Source organism: Scyliorhinus torazame, chromosome 12 (genome assembly GCF_047496885.1).
Source record: "Scyliorhinus torazame isolate Kashiwa2021f chromosome 12, sScyTor2.1, whole genome shotgun sequence".
Lineage (NCBI taxonomy): Eukaryota > Metazoa > Chordata > Chondrichthyes > Carcharhiniformes > Scyliorhinidae > Scyliorhinus > Scyliorhinus torazame.
Genome location: NC_092718.1, coordinates 147491953 through 147519410, shown reverse-complemented (window position 1 = coordinate 147519410; position 27458 = coordinate 147491953). Strand labels below are relative to the sequence as shown.

At 47.5% G+C, this 27458-nt stretch overlaps 1 protein-coding gene across 2 annotated transcripts in view; it reads left to right on the top strand.

The window, feature by feature from the left end:
- Nucleotides 1-27458, top strand: part of atp2a3 (ATPase sarcoplasmic/endoplasmic reticulum Ca2+ transporting 3) — a 356930-nt gene that overhangs the window by 70534 nt on the left and 258938 nt on the right. The window lies entirely within an intron of this gene.

Genomic DNA, 27458 nt, shown 5'->3' with positions numbered 1-27458 from the left:
TCTTCTCACCACAAGCCTGGCCTTTGCCTTATAAGTTCCATCCGAAAGAACCTTTTCTGTGCAAATCCATCTGTGGGGTAGAGCTCTTTGTCCCCTATCCGGTACTTCCGTGTATACCCTAAATTCACTCCAACTATGCAGTTCTTGCTGTTTGGCATCTTTGATAACTTTTTCATCTAACCATCGTCTTGACTCCCTCCCCTGAATGCTGTACATTCAACCAATGTTTATACTTTCTAGTGGCCTTCCCTGCTCTACTAATAACAGTTGCATCCTGCCATTGACTAGACCCTTCAGGCAAGTATGTCACTTTTGTACCAACTTTTGGCAGTTGTCCTTTCGGAAAAATGGCCTGTTCTAAATCATCAGAAGTGTTGTGTTACTCTACAGAAACCCTGTCCATATCATTTAACTGGTCCTCATTGTTCTGTAACACGTACATACCAGATGACCCTGGTTCCTCGTCATGTCTGTCTGCTCTATCTAAATTTGAAAATTTGTAATCTGTACCCATTATCCTTGATGAATGGACCCTAACAGTTTGATTGCCATGTTGCAAAATAATTGTTTTGCCATCTATGCCTATGATCTTCCCTGGGCTTTTCCATTCATTAAAATTGTCTCTCTTGTAGTATACCATGTCTCCTTGCTGAAAAACAGTATTTGATGGCCGTACATTATGCCTCAAAGCTCTGCAAATTCTTTCAGAGACTTCTGCTTCCAAAAATGCTTTTCTACTGCTATGTAATACATTTAAATGCTCAGCAAAGGCAGAGCTAATTTTAGTCCCTTCCCAAGCTGGAGGCTGGCCATCCAAAATGGAGGGAATTTTAGGATTTCTACCAAACACTAATTGGTAGGGACTATAGCCCCCAACCATCTGCAAGGAATTCTTTGCATATACCGCCCATGCTAAAGCCGAATTTAACTTGCAGTTTGGTCTATCTGCCAAAATTTTCCGGAGCATGTCATCTATTACCGCATGGTTTCTTTCACACACACCATTACTAAATGGGCTTTCTGCAGCCGTATTCAGAACTGTGATACACATATATCCCTAAACTCATCATTAGCAAATTCTCCCCCATTGCCCGTAAGGAATTTTGCCGGTGGGCCCATTCCTGTCCCTATCCATTTTTCCATGATTTGATCCAGAATTACTCTCTTTTCTTTACTTCGTACAATCGTTGATTGACTAAATCTGGTTGCTAAATCTACAAAATGCAAAATAAATATATTATTGGCTTTATCCCAGATCTTAAGGTCCATGGCCACAATGTCGTTAAAATCCCTGGCCAAAGGTAGGGTTACTATCAGTCGTGCTGGTGTCCTTCTGTACTTCCTACAAACTTCACAGCGATCACTAACCTGTTCTATTAGCTTAGTATAGTCTTCATCCCTTACCCCTGCATCCTTTAATAGCCTCCGAGGAGACGGATGCGCAAATTGCCTATGCCGTTTTAATACACCAAGCTTTTTATCAGCTAAAGTCCCATTTTCAACTGCCATTAACACATCCTTAACAACTGTACTTGAAATATTATTTGTCAGTAATGGAATACAATAATGTCCCGACTCTGTAAATTGGAAGTCCACCGTCTTTCCAGAAACTGTTGCCTGATCCTGTCCCCTATCCAGTTTCATGTGTGCTTTCTTCATCGATGGTCTGCTCAGAAGCAAAGGTATCTCACTTGATACAACGTCCGTGCTAATGAAATGATTCACTCTGGCAATATTCCATGGGATCACCATCTTTTCAGCGACTTCAGAGTATTATCATCCCCAAACCTGAAACTTGTGGAACTTTCAAATTCCTTAACCTTGTTAGGATTTTCAGCATTCAAGGAGTCCAGGTAACATTTTAACCAGTCAATTCCACACACAGTAGATGTGCAGCCACTGTCCAATACAGAACAATTGATGGATTCTGCAACCAACACCCTCATTACCGGCGTAAAACTGCTTGTTAATAGGACAATGCCTTCTTTCTGGTCATTATCTTTTTCCTCTTCTGACTCTTCTGTGTCATGTGTCACTTCAAACACTCTATTATAACATGTTGGACAGTTGAAAGCATAATGGTATTGAGAGTCACATCGAAAACATTGATTTATCATGCCCTGTGCATTTCTGGGGTTCATTTTCCTATTGTAGGTTCTAACTGGGTTTCTGTCTTCATAATTTCCGGGTCCCAATCTTCTATAGTCTTGGAACCTGTTTGTAGCCGCACAATTTAGCCATCGTTTTAGTAGTGTATCTTCCATATTCTGCTTTATTGCAGACGGCAGCACGGTAGCACAGTGGTTAGCACAATTGCTTCACAGCTCCAGGGTTCCAGGTCGATTCCATGCTGGGTCACTGTCTGTGCGGAGTCTGCACATCCTCCCCGTGTGTGCGTGGGTTTCCTCCGGGTGCTCCGGTTTCCTCCCACAGTCCAAAGATGTGCAGGTTAGGTGGATTGGCCGTGCTAAATTGCCCTTAGTGTCCAAAATTGCCCTTAGTGTTGGGTGGGGTTACTGGGTTATGGGGATAGGGTGGCGGTGTGGACCTTGGGTAGGGTGCTCTTTCCAAGAGCCGGTGCAGACTCGACAGGCCGAATGGCCTCCTTCTGCATTGTAAATGCTATGGGCTGACTGAACTCTTCTGTACTGACCTATTTGGGTCATCAGAGCCATCGGAATCTAATGTTTCCCCAGAAACTTTTTTTAAAGCTTCTGTCATTTGATCAAATAAGGTATCCTTATCCGCAAACTGAACTGTCAAAACCAGGAGCCTATCCATGTTGCTCACTCTAGCACAGTCAAGTAATTTAAAGGCCAACGCAGACTGTGGAATTTCCAGGTTGTGTTTCTGCAGACTTTTATATAGTCTGCCAAATTCCATTATATAGTCTTCCATGGAGAATTCTTCTATTTTCCAGAACCTATCAAAATCCGACCATGCTTCATCTGCACTTAACAAGTCATCCTTCTTATAAATCTTAGCCATATAACGTAATAGAGTCTGCAGACCTTCTTCTGCGTCTAACTCTTCCACTTCCAGCTCTGGATTTTACTGTCATAAGATAGAGAAAGAGCCAATGCCATACCTTGTTTTCTCTTTCCCAAGGCCCTTAGTCCACATAACTACTGCACTTCTCCATTGGTCGTACGATCCCCTTTCAGAAAATAAGGGGGTGTAGTCATATCCAGCCATCTTTATCCTAGGCTCAGCCATATATCTTTGGTTTTTTTTCCTCACTCACTCCTTGGTTTGGTCTGGAAAAGTTGTATCTTTCACCATTTACACAGCAACCATCCTCTGCTACCATTTGTTAGACGTTTAGCTGCTGTTGTATAAAGAGTCAAAGGTTCTGCTCCTTTTCACCAACATCTTTAATTTACTTCAACAGACTCTGCACAAAACTCTAACATCACATCACCTGACACAAAGGCCACCTGAAGCCCCTTTACATATCAGTGACAATTATTGGATACTTAACATAAATAAGACCACTAATTGGAATGTCTCTTAACCCATTACTTAACATTGGTGCTGTAATGGTGTGAATGTCGTGGATGGAATTTTACATATTAAGGATCCATCAATGCAGAGTGCTGCATTGGCAGAGGTGAGATATAAGCAGAAAACGTGAGGGCCCTTTACTAGCCTTTGATACACCACAGAACAAGCTGAAGCACCATCTGCCTGCCCAGGTGGACCCCCTACATTGCTTGATGAGTTTCCTGGTGTCTTGGCCAATATTCCTCGCTCATCTGAAAGAACGATAATTTTTTTTTTAATAAACAATTTTATTGAGTTATTTTTGGCATATAAAACAGCAACATTATACCGTAGTGTACAATAAGCAAATAAGACATAATGCAAGCATCGGCTCCCCTCTCGCAAGAACCTGCCTAAGCAACCCCATTCTCTACGCTACCCTAACCCCCCTCTGCTGACGATTAATTCTCCGCGAAGAAGTCAATGAATGGCTGCCACCTCCGGGCGAACCCTGACAGTGATCCTCTCAAGGCGAACTTAATTTTCTCCAGTCCGAGAAAGCTCGCCATGTCCGAAAGCCATACTTCAGATTTCGGGGGCTTTGAGTCCCTCCATGCCAACAGTATTCGTCGCCAGGCTACCAGGGAAGCAAAGGCCAAGACGTCGGCCTCTTTCTCCTCCTGTGCTCCCGGGTCCTCCGAAACCCCCAAAATTACCACCGCAGGACTCGTTGCCACCCTAGTTTTCAATACCCGGGACATGAAGTCCGTGAAACCCTGCCAGTACCCCCTTAGTTTAGGACACGCCCAGAACATGTGTACATGGTTCGCTGGTCCTCTGGCACATCTAGCACATTTGTCCTCCAGCCCAAAGAATTTGCTCACCCGGGCCATCGTCATGTGGGCCAAATGTACGACCTTGAACTGGATCAGACTGAGCCTGGCTCATGTTGTGGTCGTGTTTACTCTACTCAACGTGTCTGCCCATATGCCGTCCTCAATTCCCCCCCCCCCCCCCCTCTCCGGGCTCCTCCTCCCACTTAAGCTTTAGTTCTTCGGTCTGTGCCTCCTCTGCTCCCATTAGTTCTTTATAAATGTCGGTGACCCTCCCCCTCCCACCTCTCCTCTGGAAACGCCCTGTCCTGGATCCCCCTTGGTGGGAGGCGTGGGAAGGATGGTACCAATCTGCGTACGAAATCCAGCACCTGCACGTACCTGAAATCATTCTCTCTCGCCAGCCCAAACTTCTCCTCCAACACCCTCATGCTCGGGAAGCTCCCTTCCAGGAGCAGATCACCCATCCCCACAATCCCCGCCCTCCGCCATAATTGCAACCCACCGTCCATATTCCCTGGGGCAAATCGGTGGTTACCGCAGATTGGGGACCAAACCGATGCTCTCACTTCCCCTTTATGCCTCCTCCACTGACCCCAGATCCGTAGAGCTGCCACCACTATAGGGCTGGTGGAGTATCCTGCCGGCGGGAGCGGCAGAGGCGCCGTAACCAAGGCTGCCAAACTGGTGCCCCTGCACGAAGCAGCCTCCATCCGCTCCCAAACCGACCCTGTACCCACCATCCATTTCCTTACCGTGGCTATGTTATCTATCCAGTAGTAGTTGCTAAAGTTCAACAACGCCAGCCCCCCCATCCCCTCTGTTCCTCTCGAGAATTGCCTTCCTCACCCGTGGGGACTTTCCCGCCCAAACAAATCCCAGGATAATTTTATCGAATCTCTTAAAGAAGGACCACGAGGTGAAGATGGGGAGACACTAAATAATGAACAAGAATCTCGGAAGAATCGACATCTTCACCGTCTGCCCTCTCCCCGCCAATGACAGCGGGAGTGCATCCCATCTCCGGAACTCGTCCCTCACTTGCTCCACCAACCGGGGCAAGTTTAGCTTATGCAACTTACCAAGTCTCGCGCTACTTGTATCCCTAAATATCTGAAGCTTTCCCCTACCAGCCTGAACGGCAGCCCCCTCGGCCTACTCTCCTGACCTCTCACCTGCACTACCCACATCTTGCTCTTTGCCAAGTTCAATTTATATACTGAGAACCGACCAAATTCCCACAGGGTTTCCATGATTCCGTCCATCCCTGTCATTGGTTCTGACACGTATAACTGCAGGTCATCCGCATATAACGAGACTTGATGTTCCTCTCTCTCCTCTTCCCCCCCCCCCCCCCCCCCCCCAGGACCAGCCTTTTCCAGTCCCTTGAAGCTCTCGGAGCAATTGCCAGCAGCTCTATAGCCAGCGCAAACAGCAGTGGGGAGAGGGCGGTATCCCTGTCTAGTCCTGCGGTGCAGTCTGAAGTAGTCAGATGTCATCCTGTTCGTCCTCACACTAGCCTCTGGGGCCTGATATAGCAGCCTAACCCAGTCAATGAATCCCACCCCAAACCCAAAACATCCCAGCACCTCCCATAAATAGTCCCACTCAAACCAGTCGAAAGCCTTTTAGGCATCCATTGCTACCAGTACCTCTGCCTCCCTGCTCTCCGGGGGCATCATAATCACATTGAGTAGCCTCCTTAGATTGGCCACCAATTGCCTGCCCTTTACGAACCCGGTTTGGTCCTCCACAATCACGTCCGGTACACAGTCCTCAACTGGAGACGCCAAGATCTTGGCCAGTAACTTAGCGTCTGCGTTAATCAAAGAGATTGGCCTCTAGGACCCACATGCCTCCGGTCTTTATCCCGTTTTAGTATAAGCGAGATGGTGGCCTGCGACATCTTTGGGGGTAAGACCCCTCTGCTTCTTGCCTCGTTCAACACCCTGACCAGCACCGGCCCCACTATCCCGGAGAACTTTTTAAAAAACTCCACCGGGTATCCATCCGGCCCCGGGGCTTTACCTGACTGCATGACCTTCAGGGCCCCCAGTACTCCTTCAGCCCTGATTGGGGCCCCCCAGCCCATCTACCAACCCCCTACCTACTCTTGGGAAGGTCAGTCCATCCAAAAAGCGCCTCATCCCCTCCGGTCCCTTGGGGGGGTTCCGAAGTGTACAGCTTGCTATAGAAGTTCCTAAACACCTTGTTCAGTCCTCATGTGTCCCCCACCAGGTTTCCCTCCCCGTCGACTACCTTTCCTATTTCCCTAGCCGCTTCTCTCTTTCTTAGTTGTTGTGCAAGCATTCTGCTGGCCTTCTCCCCATGCTCGTTTATTGCGCCCTTTGCCCTTCTAAGCTGCTCTCTGGCCTTCCCTGTAGACAACACCCCAAACTCGGTCTACAGCCTCTGTTGTTTCCTAAGTAACTCTGGGCTCGGGGACTCCGCATAGCGCCTCGTCCGTCTGTAAAATTTCCTTAAAATTTCCTGTCTGTCCTGTCCCTATGGGCCTGGAAATCCGCTCCCCTCTCACCACTGCCTTCAGTGCCTCCCAGAGCACCACTGCTGAGACTTCTCCAGTATCATTTACCTGCAGGTAATTATGCATGCATTTCCTCAGTCTCTCACACACCGCCTCGTCCGCCAGCAGCCCAACTTCCAGCCTCCATTGTGGGCGCTGAAAGCTATCTTTGCAAATCTGCAGATCAACCCAGTGGGGAGCATGGTCCAAGATGGTAATTGCCGAATATTCTGCACCCGTCATCCCTGTCAGCAAGTCCCTGCTCATGATAAAGAAATCGATTCGGGAATACACCTTGTGGACGTGAGAATAGAACAAAAACTCCTTCGCCGAAGGCCGACTAACTCTCCATGGGTCAGCTCCCCCCATTTGCTTCATGAAGCCTCTCAGTTCCTTTGCCATCGCTGCCACCCTACCCGTTTTTGAACACGACCGGTCCAGGCCAGGATCAAGAACTGTGTTAAAGTCCCCACCCGTGATCAGTTTGTGTGAGTCCAAGTCAGGGATCTTGCCCCACCAACCTCTTAACAAAATCTACTTCATCCCAATTAGGGGCACATACGTTGACCAGGGCTACTCTCACCCCCTCGAGCTTACCCCTAACCATAACAAATCTGCCACCCCCATCCGCAACTGTGCCCTCCACCTCAAATTGGACCCGCTTGTTGATCAAGATCACAACCCATCTGGTCTTAGTGTCGATCCCCGAATGGAAGACCTGACTAATCCAACCCTTCCTTAATCTGACCTGGTCAACCACTTTCAAATGAGTCTCCTGTAACATTACTACGTCCGCCTTCAAAACCCGTAAACGCGCGATCACACGCGCCCTCTTGACTGGCCCGTTTAGCCCTCTAACATTCCAGGTGATCAGCCTGGTCGGGGGGCACCTCGCCACCCCCCCCCCTTTGCTGATCAGCCATCTTCTTTCTTTGGCCAGCCCCCAAACCATGAGTCCCGCTTCCTCTGGCCCGCCTCCAGGCCGCCTCCACCCATGACCTCCTCACTGTTACCATGCCCAATTTCCAACATTGTCAGCAGACCTACCCCCCCCCCCAACCCCAACCCCCCCCCCCCCCCCCCCCCCCCCCCAGCAACACCACCATATAACCTAATCCCTGACATAAACTAGCTAAATGAACCCCCCCCCCCAACCTGGCTTCCGTTGACTAGCCCGCTCAGCTAGCCTGGTGGCTCCCAACTCCGGCGCCAGCGAGTCTCCCACCTATTGTTCCGGGCTCCCATCCCCCCAGCCCAACCACACCACTTCCCCAAATCAGCCTTGCTTGAACAAATACTCTAAACAGGACAGAGACAGCCCCAACAATAGTGCAATTTAAGTCATACAAAACAAAATAGCAGGCACTGCCAACCATTTCTATCTGAATGCAGAAAGAGGTCGCAAAAATTCCCCGAAAAACACCGCCCATATCCAAACCATTCTAACTATTTTCCTTTTCTAACAAAACTCTGAGTGCTATTACTTTGCAATCCAGCGCTTAAAAACGCAAAAAAGGTCCAAACGTCCGACTGGAGCGGGAGCCACCAAGTGTGCGACTTGCTCCCTCATAGTCTCCACCGAAAGTCCGAAAGAACGATAATCTAATGATTCGTTTGGATGGGAGTTTGGTGTGGATTCATCGGATGCCTTCAAAATGACATTGACATTTCAAAAACGAATCCTTTGGGCATTTTGGAAGATTGTGAGGATGCGTAAAGGTACTATATAAACCTCCTGCCACCTTAGCTTTCCAGTAGATTCTGCAATGGTAAATCATTGATCAACTGAAATCATTGGTCGTGCTGATGATGGGACATTCCCGTTGAATCCTCGACTGGTCTCTTATTATAATTCATTTATATGTGGGCATCGTTAACAAGGCCAGCATTTGTTTCCCATCCCTAATAGCCTATGAACTGAGCAGTTTGCTGGACCGTTTCTAAGGGCAGTTAACTCGACCAACTTTGTGGGTCTGTGGGCCAGGCTGGTTAAGGATGTCAGATTTCCCTACCTAGCGAGCATTTATAAACTAGATGTTTGTTTTTTTAACACCAATCGATGGCAGTTTCATGGTCTTCATTACGGAGTTTAATTTTCAATTCCAGGGTTATTAATTGAATTTAAATTCCACCAGTTAGTTGCCGTGGTGGGATCTGAACCTGTGTCATTATCGTGGGCCTCTGGATTACTAATCCAGTGATAGTACCACTTATCTTAGTCTCTTATCTTGTGACAAAAGAGTTAATACAGCAATTCAACTTTGTTACGTTAAACACAAAGGACATGATCCTAGAAAGGGCTCTTCTGGGGTTATGAGAAATTTTTCCAGAGATTTCATGAGAAAGAAGGAACCCTTGTGTGACACACTTGTCGCTGGATGTAAACTGAATTGCCGGGCTTTTTTCTGTGCTTTCTCCGCCCGCTTCCCTTTGTTTTTCAAATGACTGGACTGAAATCGGAAGCAGCATTTGATGTCATTGTGAAGTGTGTTTATTATCCTGGATAGAGCAGCTATGTAAAGCTCAGCTCTGAACTTGCAAACAGAGTGAATCGTTCTCTTGGTCTCAGGAATGAGCAGAACAGAGCATACCTTACAGATGGTTTCAGCTGGTTGGAAAGACCTTCAAACCTGTTCCTGCTGAGGGTGTTTGCACAGTGGATGGGTGTCCTGTCTGAGAATAGCTGACCTCAGCCCACGGACCTTGAGGCCCAAGCTGCAGCAGAGAAATGGCTGAGGCCGATTTGCTGGTTGTCCAGCAGTAAGCTCGGTTCAGCTTCGACCACTTTTCAAGTTGGGTTTCTTGAGCTGGTTTGAGACTGCAAACAGAACCAGCCTAAACCCTGTTGGGATGCTGAGGTGGGGGGGACAGGAAGATACTTTTGCCTTGTGCAGGCCAGAGGTGGCTCATTGTCCTCAATGGCACCCTGAGCCTGCACGCACGCAAATGCACGTGCACACGTTTATTTGCACTTCCCACGAAATTGAGAGCAAATACAAAACATATGTACCAAATGTTATTTTTTATATCCCAAAATCAATTGCTGATTAATTAAGTTTTTAATGTATTGCACACTAAGAGCTGATGGCTAAAAAGAAAAGAGCTGATGGCTTGTGAACTGACTGTTTTTTACCCTCGACCGCTGCAGTTCTTGCTACCACATTTTTCCTTGGCCTCCCCCAGACCTCCAACCCTCCAACACATCTGCGCTCGTCCAATTCTGGCCTCCTGCCTATCCTTGGTTTCCTACGCTGCCATTTCATAGATCCGAAAATCTGGAATTCCTTCCCTAAACCTTTCCGCCTTTTAAGGCATTCCTTAAAGAAAATCTATCTCTTGGCCAATCGTTTAGTCACCTGTGCTATTTCTTCTGTAGCTTTGTGTCCGATTTTGGTTGCTAGTAATCTTGTGAAGTGCCCTCGGATACTCTTAACTACATTCAAGGAGGGGCGGCACGGTGGCGCAGTGGTTAGCACTGCTGCCTTACGGCACCGAAGTCCCGGTCACTGTCCGTGTGGAGTTTGCACATTCTCCCAGTGTCTGTGTGCGTCTCACCCCCACAACCCAAAGGTGTGCAGGGTCGGTAGATTGGCCAAGCAAATGTCCCATTAATTTGAAAAAAAGAATTGGGTAATCTAAATGTTAAAAAAAAAACTATATTCATGGCACTTTATAGAAATAGAAGTTGTAATTAATGAGAAGGTAAAGAATTGCAGAATTCAGTAGATTACTCCATAATTTACCGCGTGTTACTGCAAATATAACTCTGGTGGAACACCTAACTTTGGCTACACTGTTATGTTACAATCAGTTTGTTAGTGCTTTAATTGTCAGTAGCAACAGATTGCCGTGTCTGGTGAATTAATCAACTTACGGTGACCAGTGACTGAATGAATATCCTGAGACTATCTTTGTTACTTATGCGGAAGAAGAATCAATCCAAACTCGTCTTTTAAGTTCATGCTGGTTTATTGTAAGACACTTCCTCGTAAGACACTTCCTCATAGCTACTAATCCACAAGAAGCTCTCACACCAAAGTGTTCCAGCTGTCTGTATTTATAGGGTAATCAATGCCACATGTTTAACTAGCCATTTACTTAACAAGGTGATTGCCATACATTGTGATGGATCGTATATTGACAATCTTGGGTGTTACAGATTCATAGAATGATTACAACATAGAACAAGGCTGTTTAGCCTCATTCTCAAGTAGCTTGAGATGCTCAATGTTCCCCCTCTGGGGAACTCCCGGAATCTGGCACATCATAATTGAAGGTTCTTTTGTTTTTTCTGCCTCCGTAGATCGTTCAGGCAGTGTCCTATTGGGCAAAACAGGGCATGGCCAGATGGCAGACGGAGAACAGGCAGGTTGTACAGCCTGTTCCATAAACTGCAACCGATCATTCTTGTGAGGTGGTGTTTTTTAATACCTCACAAGATGAGTTAGAAGCAAGTTTAAGGCAGTAGCTGAAGTGGGATCAAATAACAACTGCGAAGCTGTGAAGAAGAGACAAATGGACTCGAAACGTCCGAGGCAAGATGTAGGAGGCAAGTTTGTTTACACAGAGTAGTGGGTGCCTGGAACTCGCTGTCCGGAGGAGGTTGTGGAAGCAGGGACGATAGTGATGTTTAAGGGACATCTTGACAAATACATGAATAGGATGGGAATAGAGGGATACGGACCCCGGAAGTGTAGAAGATTTTCGTTTAGACGGGAAGCATGGTCGGCGCAGACTTGGAGGGCCGAAGGGACTGTTCCTGTGCTGTACTTTTCTTTGTTCGTCTTTGAAACGTTAACTCTGTTTCTCCCCCCACAGATGCTGCCAACCCGCTGGGTTTTTCCAGCGCTTTCTGTTTTTATAAAAAGTGAAATTATCCTATTGCTAACTTACCATTCCATTTACACTCTGAAACTTGTCTAGCTATCTAGATTTATGAGTTGTCATTATTGACATATCACCAGTCATACATGAGTGAGTGCTGCCCTGCGATGTGGTTGACTGTGAAGTATTATGGATCTGGACACCTTTTATTGCCATTGATTTTTAATGTTCAGTTGGGAAGGACGGGTCTTGGTGCTTTTCGGTGCTTTGGCTTTTATTACTGGTTAGACACAGTTATCATCTTCCTGTCCTGCTAGATTATAACAGCGTGAAATACGGTATTCATTAGTTCCCGTGGAACCCTTGAGTGACAAATCCCCCCTCTACCTGTTTGCTCCCAGTAAATTCCCCTTTGTTCGGATTCTAAAATCTCATCTTCGGAGTCTGGAAATTTAATTTTGCAGTTAAAACATTTGAAACTGTCAGATTTTAAGAGGCAGAAGAATAATTCTCTTTAACTCTGTTGTAGAGATTCATTATTCAGCAGCATAATAGTCAATCCTCATTCACTCTACTTCAATAATGCTTTGACTTCAAAGTCGGACTCTGCAGTATTCTGAAGGCTGTTTTGTTCTGTGTGCGCTGGAAGGGGTGGGGTATACCTGGGTGGGCTGCAGGAAATCAGGAGGTTCCGGTCAGCTAATTTAAATTCCCCAACCCTAGCAGAGTGGGTGGGGTGGTGTGGCAGAGGCAAACTGGCAGGACTGAGAAATTAGAAGGCTGGTTTAGGTTTGTGCCGCATCAGACAGCGCGTTTGCCAACCTTGCTGTAGGGCAGCTTACTGAATGGAGTAACGGCACCAATAATCTTCATCAGTACAATATCTTGCAGTTCTGTTCAAATGTATTCTATTGATTTTTAATACTATTGCTATCTGAGTGAAGGTGCAGAGGAGACATTTTCCTGCAATGGGGTCACGGTAGCACAGTGGTTAGCACTGTTGCTTCACAGCGCCAGGGTCCCAGGTTCAATTTCCACTTGGGTCCCTATCTGTGCGGAGTCTACCCGTTCTCCCCGTGTCTGCGTGGGTTTCCTCCGGGTGCTCCGGTTTCCTTCCACAAGTCCCAAAAGACGTGCTTGTTAGGTGAATTGGACATTCTGAATTCTCCCTCCATGTACCCGAACAGACACCGGAGTGTGGCAACTAAGGGCTTTTCACAGTAACTTCATTGCAGTGTTAATGTAAGCCTACATGTGACAATAATAAAGGTTCTTATTATTAACTTTAGGCAGCTGTTACTGTTTTTACTTGGACAATGCAGAGTGAGGTTTGTATGAAGGTGGCATTTTACAAGAAAAAGCAACTTATCTCACAAAGTTGTCAGGTGATACACTACAGGGTCCACTGTCCCACCAAGCCCTACCCAACGTTGTCTCGTTTCCTCTCACTTCCCCTTGCCTCGCCCCTCTCTACTCTACCCTGTCCCATCTTGCCTCGCTGCAACTTATCTCCCTTCGCCTGGCCTTGTGCACGTGACCTCAACCCCATCCCAGTGCACAGGCTCGGTGATTAACCACTTCAGTCGGAAGCGAGAGCCATCCTTTCAAAGTTTTTATGTGGGATTAGACAAGAACCTACAGCACACAAACAGGTCAACCAGCCCTGCTGCTGAATTCTGGAGTTTGTGCTCTGTACTAGTCCTTGTCTCACTCTACCTGTCTCACTCAAGCCTCCCTTCAAATGCATGAATGCAATTCGCTTCAATCACTCTGCTTGATACCGAAACCCTCATTGTTCCCTTTGTAACAAAATTCCTCTTGAATTCTGTATTTGATCATTTTGTATTTATGCCCTGTTGTTCGGGACTCGCCTGCCCTCGAGGGAAAAAATTGTTCCACGCCCCACTCACCTCCACTGAAACACCCAAGTCCCTGGTCAGATGACAACTAGTTGTATTTCTCTCTCCTTCCATGATCACAATTGATGTTCCTAATGGTTCATAGTCTGCTCTTAAAACACACTGCTATTTGAATGCAACCCTCCTTCCAACTGCTTGATGCTGAGTTGAAATCCAACTCTGTGTCTATCCAGCTAGGATCGGAGCAGAAAACACGGCAAACGGTTGGCAGCTCGGGCAGCAACCGCAGAGAAACGAAACATATTAACCTTTCAGTTGCCTTGTTCTGATCTTTTGCTGCCTCACCTGTTGAACATTTCCAGCAAACTGTTTCTGATCTTCCAACACCTGGGGGAATCTTCTTATTCTGACCTGCGATGACCTGTCCTGGATTGGAAACCCGTGCCAGAACTCTGCAATTATTGGGAGACGGGGGAAGATCTGGGTGGAGAATGTGCAGTTAGGTGGCTTGGCCAAGCTAAATTGTCCCTTAGTGTCCAAAAAGGTTAGGTGGGGTTACGGGGATAGGATAGAGGAGTGGGCTTAGGTAGGGTGCTCTTTCCAAGGGCCGGTGCAGACTCGATGGGCCAAATGACCACCTGTACTGTAAGGATTCTACAAATGAGGTTGGCAAAACTGTCACAGATGGATTTCATTGTGGGAGAAGTGTGAGGTCACCCTATTTGGGTCCAAGAAAGGTCAAGAAATTGGAACATTTTACAAATGCCGAGAGACTGGGAGCTGTGGATAATTGTGGGGATTTGAATGTCCGCGTCTACACATCATGAAAAAAAAAACTAGTGCACACGTACACAAATATGAATGGAATGCTTGGCTATTACCCCATGCTGATTGGAATACAAATGAGAGGAAATGCTTTCTGGGGGGTGGGAGTTGGTGACATACTGGTAATGTCACGAGACCAGTAATGCTCTGGGGACACTGGGAGGCAGTGGCATAGTGGTATTATAATTGGACTAGTAACCCAGCAATCCAGTGTTATTGGACAAATAATCAAGAGACCCAGAGTAATGCTCTGGGGTCCCAGCTTTGAACCCCGCCACGGCAGATGATGACATTTGAATTCAGTAACAATCTGGAATTAAAGGTGACCATGAAACCATTGCCGATTGTCGTGAAAACCCACCTGGTTCACTAATGTTCTTTAGGGAAGGAAACCCATCGTCCTTACCTGGTCGGGACTACATGCGACAGCAACCTGGTTGTCTCTTAAATGTACTCGGGGATGGACAATAAATGCTGGCCTGCCAGTGACCCCCACATCCCGGGCACGAATAAAACATTTATTTAAAAAAAAGAAATCCTACCATGGCACCTGGTGGAATTTATATTTTGTGAGTACATCTGGAATATAAACCTAGTTTCAGTATCACAAACCATGAAACTATCATTGATTGTTGTAAAAACCAACTGGTTCAATAATACCCTTTAGGGAAGGAAAGCTGCCATCCTTACCTAGTCTCGCCTACATGTGACTCCAGATCCAGGGTAATGTGGTTGACTCTTAAATGCCCCCTGAAATGGCTGAGCAAGTCACTCTGTCCAACGGCAATTAGGGATGGACAACAAATGCTGGCCCCGCCAGCAGCGCCATGAAAGAATAAAGAAAAGAGGATGCTGCTTCAGAATCTCAACCAGACACCAGCTGGAGCACTGTTGAGTTTTGGGCACAGCATCTCGGAAACGATATGCTGGTGTTAGCAAGATGCGGTGCAGATTCACTGGTGCTTAAGGGGTTAAGTTGTGAGGACAGGTTTTGTAGATTTCAAGCCAAAAGTGGAGCGCTGATCCCCCACAGCGTGGAGTTTGAGTCATTTGTGATTTAATTTTCATATTGTTTCAGAGGAGGAGTGAATATCACACTGTGACTTCAGCTCTGGTGCCTGATCCAGTGGAGCCAAGCTAATGGAATGAATCTCTTGTCGTCAGAGGGTTGTGTATGAAACGAGCCTGGCCAGTTCTGATAGGTAGAGTAATAATCCAGGTATTCCAACAACAGGTTTTGGGCTGGGTTGGGAGCTCTCTCGCCTCTGAGTCGAAAGGTTGTGGGTTCATAAGACCATAGACCATAAGAGATAGGAGCAGAATTAGGCCAGTTGGCCCATCGAGTCTGCTCCGCCATTCAATCATGGCTGATATTTTCTCATCCCCATTCTCCTGCCTTCTCCCCATAACCCCTGATCCCCTTATTAATCAAGAACCTATCTATCTCTGTCTTAAAGATACTCAGTGAATTGGCCTCCACAGCCTTTTGCGACAAAGAGTTCCACAGATTCACCACCTCTGGCTGAAAAAGTTTCTCCTCATCTCTGTTTTAAAGAATCGTCCCTTTAATCTGAGATGGTGTCCTCTGGTTCTAGTTTTTCCTACAAGTGGAAACATCCTCTCCAAGTCCAGTCTATCCAGGCCTCGCAGTATCTTCTACGTTTCAATAAGATCCCCTCTCATCCTTCTAAACTCCCAACGAGTACAGCCCCAGAGCCCTCAAACGTTCCTCATACGACAAGTGCTTCATTCCAGGGATCATTCTTGTGAACCTCCTCTGGACCCTTTCCAAGGCCAGCACATCCTTCCTTAGATATGGGGCCCAAAACTGCTCAATACTCCATTTGGGGGTCTGACCAGAACCTTATACAGCCTCAGAAGTACATCCCTGGTCTTGTATTCTAACCCTCTTGACGTGAATGCTAACATAGCATTTGCCTTCTTAACCGGCGACTGAACCTGCATATTAACCTTCAGAGAATCATGAACAAGGACTCCCAAGTTCTTGTGCTTCTGCTTTCCGAAGCATTTCCCCATTTAGAAAATAGTCTATGCCTAGATTCCTCCTTCCAAAGTGCATAACCTCACAATTTTCCACATTGTGTTTCATTTGCCACTTCATTGCCCACTCTCCTAGCTTGTCCAAATCCTTCTGCAGCCCCCTTGCTTCCTCAATACTACCTGTCCCTCTACAGATCTTTGTATCATCTGTGCCTTCAGTACCTTCTTCCAGATCATTAATGTATATTGTAAAAAGTTGTGGTCCCAGCACAGACCCCTGAGGCACACCACTAGTCACCGGCTACCATCCTGAAAAAGACCCCTTTATCCCCACTTTTTGCCTTCTGCCAGTCAGCCAATCCTCTATCCATGCCAGGACCTTACCCTTAACACCATGGGCTTTTAACTGATTTAACAGTCTCTTATGCGGCACCTTGTCAAAGGCCTTCTGGAAATCTAAATAAATCACGTCCACTGATTCTCCTTTTGTCTAACTTTCCCATGATATCCCATGATATCAGCAAATCCAAGCCAGCACTGAGTGGATGCTGCCTTTTGGGTGAGATATCAAACCCAGGCCCCTGGCTGTCCCTTCAAGTTGACCTAAGCAATTCCATGGCACTCTTTGAAGAACAGCAGGAGAGTTCCCTTTGCCTTCCACCCTGAACCAGCATTAGGAAAGGGGCACAGTAGCACTGCTGCCTCACAGTGCCAGGGACCCTGGTTCAATTCCTAGCCTCAGGTGACTGCTTGTGTGGACTTTGGACTTTCGCCCCGTGTCTGCGTGGGTTTCCTCCCGGGTGCTCCGGTTTCCTCCCACAGTCCAAAAGATGTGCAAGTTAGGTGGATTGGCCGTGCTACATTGCCTCTTAGTGTGCAAAAGGTTGGGTGAGGTTATTGGGCTACGGGGGTAGGGTGGATGTATGGGCCCCGGTACTGTGCCCTTTCCAGGGGTTGGTGCAGACTTGATGGGCCAAATGGCCTCCTTCTGCCGTGTAGGGATTCTATGATCACAAAAATGGCTGATTTATCATCATTTTTCTGTTATGGGAGATAGTTGTGTTTTCTGTGACTACACTTCCTTAATTGGTTGTGAAGTTCTTTGGAACGTTCTGAGATCATGCAATATGTCTGTAAATCCATGTCCTTTTCAAGTGGAGTTGTGGCTGTGGCTGTAGGAAAACCCACTGCTGAGGTATTAACGCTGATCTGAGTTTGGGGCTAAGGGATGTTGGTGGAAGAGTTGTGGGGACCTCCTTGTTATCTGGCAGTGGAGTCTCCTGGCAATATTTGGTGACACTGCCTGACCAGAGAGTTGCTCTAAGAGAATGCCTAATTAACATTCTGTACCGAGGACCGCCTTCAGTGGCAAATGAACAGACTCTCACGCCTGTAGAGAGTTTGGTTTGATCATCAGGAAGACCAATGTCATGGTCCAGGACGTTGCCACAGTGTCATCTATTAGTATTGAAAATGTGACGTTGGAGGTTGTTGATAGCTTCACATATCTAGTCTCCAAAGTCACCAGCAATCTGTCACTTGATGCTGAAATCAACACGTTCATTGTAAAAGTGTCTGCTATGTCCAAGCTGAGTAATGTAAGAAGTCTTGCAGCACCAGGTGAATTCACCTGAGGAAGGAGCTGTGCTCCGAAAGCTAGTGATTCGAAACAAACCTGTTGGACTTTAACCTGGTGTTGTAAGACTTCCTACTGTGCTCACCCCAGTCCAATGCTGGCATCTCCACATCAAGCTGAGTAAGACAGTGTGAATCAGTAGCAACCTTACGAAGAACACCAAACTGCGAGTCTACCAAGCCTGCATCCTCTGCGCACTCCTACAGTGGTGAGACCTGGGCAACATATACTAGGCAGGAGAAAAAATGAATGGTTTCCACCTTTGCTGTTTCCGACATATCCTCGGCATCTCTTGGCAGGACAAGGTCACCAACTCCGACATCCTAGGGTGTGATACAGCATACATAGGAAAATAGGAATTGGAAGTAGGCAATTCAGCCCCTCCAGCTTGCTCCACCATTCAATCAGATCATGGCTGATCTCTTCCTGGTCTCAAATCCACCTCACTACCTGTTCCTCATATCTGTTTAACCTCTTTTTCAACCCTTTTTAAAATCTGAAATATATGTCCCCTTCCTGAAACCATTTAATGACTCAGATTCCAGCGCACTATGGGGCAGCGAGTTCCACCAATTCACCACCCTCTGCGAGAAGTAGTGCCTCCTCATCTCAGTTCTAAATCTACCACCTCTCAACCCAGATCTGTGACCTCTCATTCTAGTTTGCTCCACAAGAGGGAACATTTGGTTTACTTCATCAATCCCTTATAGTATTTTGTTTACCTTGGTCAGATTCCTTCTCATTCTTCTAAACTCCGGTGAATAAACTCCTGTCCTCGTACGTCAACCCTTTCATCCCTGGAATTAATCTGGTGAATCTCCTCTGAATTGCCTCCAATGCCACCACATCCTTCCTCAATAAAGAGACCAAACCTGGACACGCTACTCCAGATGTGGTCTCACCAATACCCTATACAATTGCAACAATACTTCTCTACTTTTATACTCCAGTCCTTTTGCAATAAACACTAACATTCCATTTGCCTTTTTAATTACATGCTGTACCTGCATACTGACTTTCTACGCTTCATGAACAAAGCCACCCAGGTCCCTCTGCCCAGACGCAAATTGAATCTGCTTTCCATTTAGATAATTTGCCTTTCTATTTTTTCTGCCAAACTAGATAACCTCACACTTTTCCACATTAAACTCCATGTGCCAAATTTTGGCCTAATCTCTGCCTATCTATATCCATTTGTAAATATTTATCACTTCACTGCCTGCTTTCCCACCTATTTTGGTATCATCCACAAATTTTGCTATGTTACACTCTGTCCCTGCTTACAGATCATTTATATAGGTTGTAAAGAGTTGAGTTCCGAGGACTGTTTACCTCTTCCATTGCCCTTCCGAACAGTACCCCGCCAGTTACAGGGACCCATTTATTCCGACCCTCTGCTTTCTGTCAGTCAGCCATATCTCTATCCAATCTAGTACTTTACACTCATTGCTAAGTCAATGAGATCTGCTGAATCAGATGGATGATGACCATATAATCAAAGACCTTCAGTGCAGTGAACTGGTCACTGGGTCATGACCTGGGCATTCATACCTCCATTATAAGAACACTGAGCAAGATATGAAGATGGTGGATATTGATACTGATGGTCGCGATCTCCAGGGATTGACTGTTTGGATGGAAGAGGTGAACAGAAACAAAACTCTGAGGAGAGGGTCCAGAGAAACCAGAGGCCAGCGAATCCTGCACCATCTCATCGTACTGCCTTCCTTTGCAGCAGATGCGACTGAGATGACCAGGCCAGCGTGGGGCTCCTGAGCCACCCCAGGCCAGATTTAAGAGAGTTTGCCACCATGGTACAACCCATGGTTTTATGAGCTGGAAGACTGCCATATGAAACAAAAAATGGAAAGCAAAGTGCTACATTCGTCTGCAGTGACATCGCTAATCCTGACAAACACATCGAACCAAAAAAAAGCAAGGTGAACAATTTTGCATTGCAAATTTCAGGAGCCAAATCGATGAGACCTCTTTGCAGTCGTTGCTTCCATTAGCTTACACCTGTTCTCTTAATGACTTTAACCAGCTACCTGCCTCTTGAGAGCTGCAGTGGATAATTGCATGTTGCCTAGAGCACATGTATCCTGCTTTGCTCCCACCCAGGTCTAACTGGATTCAGTCAAGCTATTTCTGAGTACAGCAAACTTGCCATCTGTTAAGCCTGTTCTTTGCTATTGGCTGCAACCACTATTGAAATGAAGGATGGCGATTGCCGTAGGATATTATACACGTCTAAATGGACAATAGTTTCCTGTCTAAACTTCCCCACCCATAATTGTGCGGCAGGATGATGGATGCCTCTGCTCTGTTCATCACCTGGTGAATTTACAAAGGGTGTAGCCACCTTGCCTCTTCGACAGCTCTTACACCAGAGTATTCTTTGAGGTTAAGGGTGTGGCAACCTGCATTATACGGACAGGGGACCACACATCATCTGCCAACCAATGGTTGATTCCTTGACTGCACCTTCCTTTTTCTCAGATCTTCGCTTTCACAATTGTATTTAACACGCTGTATTTTTGTACTTTCCCAGCCAATCTTCTCACTACACCGTTGAAAATGTTGGCTCATATTGAAGGTTGGCTGTATGGGCACAGACTGATATTGGAGTACGGAATGGGAGCTCCGATGACCCCTCCCTGGCTCACCTGTACTGCTCAGTTTCCCATTGTGCCTTTGATAGGCGAATCAGTACAACTTGACATCAAGCCTGGAGTTCTCTTACTCATCTCTGGCTGTTTTGTGTCTCGCTATTTGTTGTTCTTGTTGCTATTCCCACGCGGCTTATTCTGTTCGCAGTCTCCTGTGCTCTCCAGTTGGTGGGTAATGTTTTGGAATCCATAATCGGGAAGATTAAAGCAATAGGCATGTGGACAGGTTTGAATGAATTAAGGAGAGCCTGCATGGATGTGTGAAAGGCAGATTGTGTTCGACTAATCTAATTTAATTTTTTGATGAGGTAACAAGAGAAGGTTGACGAAAGAAATGCATTCTATGTTGTCTGGATGGATTTTAAGAAAGTGGCTGCTAAAAGGCCGTGGTAGCACAAGTGATTAGCACTGTGGCTTCACAGCGCCAGGGTCCCAGGTTTGATTCCCCGTTGGGTCACTGTCTGTGCGGAGTCTGCACGTTCTCCCCGTGGGTTTCTTCCTGGTGTTCCGGTTTCGCCCCACAATCCAAAGACGTGCAGGTTAGGGGGATTGGCCATGCTAAATTGCCCTTCGTGATCAAAATGGTTAGGACGGGTTATTGAGTTGTGGGATAGGGTGGTAGTGTGAGGGCTTAAGTGGGTCGGTGCAGACACAATGGGCCAAATGGCCTCCTGCACTGTATGTTCTATGTTCTTTAAAAGGCAGAATAACAAAATTGAAGGTGTCTGGAATAGGAGGTCAGTGCCTGAATGGATAAAAATTGGCTTCCGACAGAAAACAGCAAGTTAATAAAGATGAATGGTTATTTTCCTGATTGGCGGATGGTAGACTGTGCTGTTTGCCAAGGGTCAGACCTCCGACACTGCATTTTTTGCTCTAGGTAAATGGTTTGAATATAGAAATATAGAGCAAAATTTACTAATAATACCAAACTTTTCTTTATTCTTGGGATGTGGGTGTCGCTGGCTAGGCCAGCATTTATTGCCCACCCCTAATTGCTCTTCGGAAGGCGGTGGTGAGCTGCCTACTGCAGTCCTTGTGCTGTAGGCTTGGAGGGGAACTTGCAGGTGGTAGTGTACCCATATGTCTGCTACCCATGTCCATCTCGGTGATGGGGTCACGGGTTTGTATAATACCATCAAAGGAGCCTTGGTGAGTTCCTGCAGTGCATCTTCTAGATGGTACACAATGCCTGCCACTGTTCGTTGGTCAGGGAGGGAGTGAATGTTTGTGAATGGGGTGCCAATAATGTGGGAGGCTTTATCCTGGATGGTGTTGTCATTCAGGTAAGTGGAGAGTATTCCATCCCACTCCTGATGTTATGGATGCCTAGTTGGCTCTCAGCAGTGGCTAAGATACTGGACCAGAACCAGAATGTTTTAAAGTTTTTAATACAGTGTGGAAAGATTGATTCATTCCAGAAGTGATAACATAGGGAATAGGGCTTGGTTATCTTCTAAACAAACTTTATTTATTGCAAAAGAAAAACAATATTTAATTTTAAACTTCAACCCTAACAATAACAGATTATATGTAGTTTCTTAACCCTAACACACAAGTTCCCATTCAACAGCGCTTCAAAGGAACAGGCAGCTCTGATACCATTTGCACAGGCAAGGAAAGTGATACTTACGTTTACGAAGTAATTTTTCTTCTGTTAGTGAAGTTAGAACATACAGTGCAGAAGGAGGCCATTCGGCCCATCGAGTCTGCACCGACCCACTTAAGCCCTCACTTCCACCCTATCCCCGGAAGCGAGTAACCTCTCCTAACAATTTTGGTCACTAAGGGCAATTTATCATGTCCAATCCCACCTAACCTGCACGTCTTTGGACTGTGGGAGGAAATCTGAGCACCCGGAGGAAACTCACGCAGACACGGGGAGAATGTGCAGACTCTGCACAAACAGTGACCCAGCGGGGAGTCGAACCTGGGCCCCTGACGCTGTGAAGCCATATGCTATCCACTTGTGCTACCATGCAACCCCGAGTTACATCAGAACCCTTTTTGAAACACTGGGTGGGATTCTCTGCTCCGCCACATTTCTGCTTCACCCTGCCGGCGGGATGCTCCGTTACGTCGGCCGGTCAATGGGGTTTCTCATTGCGTGGCAGCCCCGCGCAGCCGGGAAACCCCCGGGCTGCCGGCAAAAGGAAGCATCCCGCCAGCGGAGAATCCAACCCCCTATCTCTGGAACAGCTTTCCATAACATCCCCTTTATGGCTTTTCAAATCCTTCTCCCCATGCAAACAGGTTTCTCTCTCCCTTTCTGAGATCCACCCAGCCCCTCAAACAAAGGTTCTCTCCTGGGGTGTCCAGACTTGCACCCATTATTGTTATCTTGGCTGTTTGATTTCCCACTCCCAGGTATACAAAAGAACCGCGCCGTGCTATTGATATGCAACTGGCCCCCTACTTGCAGATAAAAGAGGCCAACAGACTCTGTAGTGGGCTAATGGCTGGTCAAACAAGAGTGTCCTGAAGTACAGTGGATCTCACTCTGGCTGAACAGGAGCATCCTGTATATTCCCACTAACGAGTGTAAGTCTGAATGCGTCAATGTAACTCAGGCCAGGTGTGGGAGTATCCCTCTGAATCTGTGGTAGCAGTTCTTCCTTCCATCCGTTAACCCCTCAGTTGCCTACTACATTTCTGATCCCATATCAGGACCAAATCACTAATATTTTCCTCCCGTAACACTGATTTGTGCCTTGGGGAGTCGGGCGGTGAGTTACTCATCACAGGATTCCCAGCCTCTCTCCTGCTCTTGTAGCCACAGTAATAATGTGGCTCGTCCAGTTCAGTTTCTAGTCAGTGGTAACCCCCAGGATGTTAATAGTGGATTCAGCTACGGTAATGCCATTAAAAGTCAAGGGGAGATAATTGGATTCTCTCTTGTTGGAGATGGTCATTGCCTGGCACTTGTGTGGCACAAATATTACTTGTCACTTATCAACCCAAACCTGGGCGGCATGGTGGTGCAATGGTTAGCACAGCTGCCTATGGAGCTGAGGACCTGGGTTTGATCCCGGCTCTGGGTCAGTGTGGAGCTTGCACATTCTCCCCATGTGTGCGTGGGTCTCATCCCCACAACCCAAAGATATGCAGGGTAGGTGGTTTGGGCACGCTAAAATAAAAAAACCCAAGACTGGATATTGTTCAGGCCTCATCACACGGGAGCACTGTCTCCTTTGAGTAGAAAACAGTCAGGACGCAACAGGATCAGCGGCTGGCAGAATAAGAAATAAAGTGGCAATGGAATTTAATTCCGAGAAATGTGAGGTGATACATTTTGACAGAAAGCATAGGGAGGACGCTTCCGATGGCGGCTATAAAGGAGTAACCCGCTCGGGTTGGACCTTTGGACCTTTACCCCGATTTTTTGTCGGAATTGATTCGGTAAATTGATGGTAGAGACCATTGTGAAGTGGATTCCTACATCAGTGCATGAAGAGGCGGACCAGACGTGCTCGCTCAGGAAGAAATAGGCGAACAGAGAAGGTGAAGCTGCAGCGGGAGAAAGCATGGCGGACGACCGGGGTCCTGGCTTGACGACCCAGTGATCGACGGAGCAGTTGATGCAGTTCATACAGGAGGGATTCGCCAAGCTGAAACAGGAATGCTTGGACCCGATTAAGGAATCGATTGCGCAGCTGGAACTTGGACTGGATGCCCAAGACCGGGCAATCCAGAAAGTGGAGAAGACGCTGACTGAGCAGGAGGAACATCAAACAGCAGTGGAGTTGGAGGTGGGGATGCTGAGAGACCAGCAGAAAAGGCTCCTGGAGAAGGTGGAAGACCTAGAGAATAGGTCCCGCTTGCAGAACTTGAGAATCGCTAGTCTCCCGAAGGGATCCGAAGGAACGGACGCAGGGACGTACATAGCGGGCATGTCCGAGAAATTACTGGGGGATGGGACGTTCTCCCGACCCTTGGAGGTGGACAGGGCTCACAGAGCACTCGCGAGGAAGCCGCGTGTGAGGGACCCCCCCCCCCCGCCCCCCGAGGGCAATTGTGGTGAGATTCCACAGGTGCTTGGACAAGGAGCGTATTTTACGGTGGGCCAGGCAGACAGAGTTGTAAATGGGAGAATAGTATCCTGCGTATCTACCAGGACCTGAGTGCGAATGTGGCCAGGAGAAGAGCGGGGTTCAACCAGATAAATTCGACCCTTTTCAAGAAAAAGGTTACATTTGGACTGCTGTATCCGGCCCATCTTTGGGTCACGTATGAGGAGCACCATTTTTATTTTGAGTCGCCCGAGGAAGCGATGGACTTCACTAGAAGGAAAGGGCTGGTGGCGGACTGAGGTCCTTGAACTTTGCGACAGCACTCATGTTAAAAAAAGTTTCTTGTTTTTCGGACGTTATTTTTAATGCTTTCTGTATTGATCTGGGGCCTGTTGCAGAGCTGTGTGAGTAAAAGTTTGCATTTGCACTGATGAGGGATGGAGGTGTGAATGTTAGATCTTGGACCTTCTGATTGATTTTTTTCTTTGTTTTTCATGTTTTTTTCAGGCAATTGTGTTGGGATTGTTTTTCTTTTGCATATGTGTGTCTGAGCGGCGGCGGGGGTGGGGGGGAACAATAGGTGGGAGAATGTCTGGCGCCATGGGCGGAGGGTCACCAAGCTATCTCGGCGGGCTAAATCACGGAAGCGTAGTGGGGGGTGAGCAGATGTTATGCTTGTTGAAGGTGGGGGGGGGGGGGAGTGAGTGTGTTCTGCTGACTGGGGAGGGACTTTTGCTGTGGGACAGAAAGGAGGTCTGGGACAGAGGCAGCCTGGGGGTGGGCTAGCGGATATGTGGGGCGCAGGCTGGAGACTGGCCCCAGAAAGGTGATGGCTGATCGGCAAAGGGGGGGGGGGGCGATAAGCCCTCCAACCAGGCTGATCACATGGACCATGAGAGGGCTAAATGGGCCGGTTAAGAGGGCACGCATGTTCACGCATTTGAGGGGACTGAAGGCGGACGTGGCAATGTTACAGGAGATGTACCTTACAGTAACTGATTAGATTAAGGAAGGGATAGGTCGGACAGGTTTTTCACTCGGGGCTGGACTCTAAGACTAATGGGGTTGCGATCCTGATTAACAAGCGAATGTCATTCGAGGCGGGAAGAATAGTTGCGGATGTGGGAGGCCGGTACATTATGGTTAGTGGAAGCTGGAGCGACTGCCGATGGTACTCGTGAATGTGTACGCGCCAAATTGGGATGATGTGGAGTTTATAAAGGGGATGTTGGGGAAGATCCCGGACCTGGATTTGCACAAGTTGGTCATGGGCGGGACTTTAACACCGTCATCGACCCTGTGCTAGACCGGTTGAGCTCAAGGACAGGCAGGGTGCCAGCAATACCAACGGCGCTAAAGGGGTTTATGGAGAAAATGGGAGGGTGGACCCATGGAGATTTGGGCAGCCGAGATTGAAAGAGTTCTCCTTCTACTTACATGTGCATGAAATGTACTCCCGGATTGAATTTTGGTATTATGGACAGGGCTCTACTGACGGGGGTAGTGGACACGGGGTATTCGGCGATCACAATCTCAGACCATGCCCCGCACTGGGTTGACCTACAGGTTAGCAAGGGGTGTAGCCAGCGCCTGCACTGGAGACTGGACGTGGGACTTTTAGCTGATGAGGAGGTGTGTGGACAGCTGAGGAAATGTATCCAGAACTACCTGGAAGTTAACAATATGGGTGAAGTTTTGGCGGCGCTGGTCTTGGAGGCATTGAAGGCTGTGGTTAGAGGGGAGCTGATCTCGATATGGGCCCACAGGGAGAAGGCAGACCGAGCAGAGATGGACCGTCTGATAAAGGAGATATTGCATGTCGACAGGAGGTATGCGGAGACCCCAGAGGCAGGGCTTCTAAGGGAGCGACGGAGGCTACAGGTGGAGTTTGGCATATTCACTACAGGGAAGGCGGTGGAGCAGGCGAGGGGGGCGATTTATGAATATGGAGAGAAGGCCAGCAGAATGCTCGCGCAGCAGCTCAGAAAGAGGGAGGTAGTAAGGGAGATAGGAAAGTAAAGGACGGGTCGGGAACCTGGTTGGAGATTCAGCAGGGGTTAATAAGGCGTTCAAGGAGTTTTACAGCAGGTTGTATGAGTTGGAACCCCCAGCTGGGCCGGAAGGGATAAGACAATTTTTAGGGGGGCTGAAGTTCCCAAAGGGCTGGGGGCCCTGATTGGGTTGGAAGAAATAGCAGAGGGGCTGAAGGCCGTGCAGTTGGGTAAAGCTCCGGGGCCGGACGGGTACCCAGTGGGGTTTTATAAAAAGTTCTCTGGGATATTGGCGTCGATGAAGATGAGGACATTCAATGAGGCAAGGGAGCGTGGGGTGCTTCCCCCGACGATGTCACAGGCCACTATTTAATTGATCCTGAAGCGGGACAAGGACCCGGAGCTATGCGGGTCCTCCAGGCCGATCTCCCTGCTAAATGTAGACGCCAAACCGTTGGCCAAAATCCTGTCCTCTAGGATTGAAGACTGCGTTCCGGATGTGATTGGGGAGGACCAGACAGGATTTGTTAAGGGTAGGCAGTTGGCGGCCAACGTAAGAAGGTTGCTAAATGTGATCCATGATGCCCCCAGAAGGTAGGGACGTGGAGGTAGTGGTCGCAATGGACACAGAGAAGGCATTTGATCGGGTGGAATGGGAATATCTGTGGGAGGTATTGGGGCGGTTTGGATTTGGGCGTAGCTTCATTGACTGGGTCAGACTGCTGTATCAGGCTCCTGTTGCGAGCGTACGGACAAACAGGTCAACATCGGACTATTTCAGGCTGCACCGGGGGACGAGACTG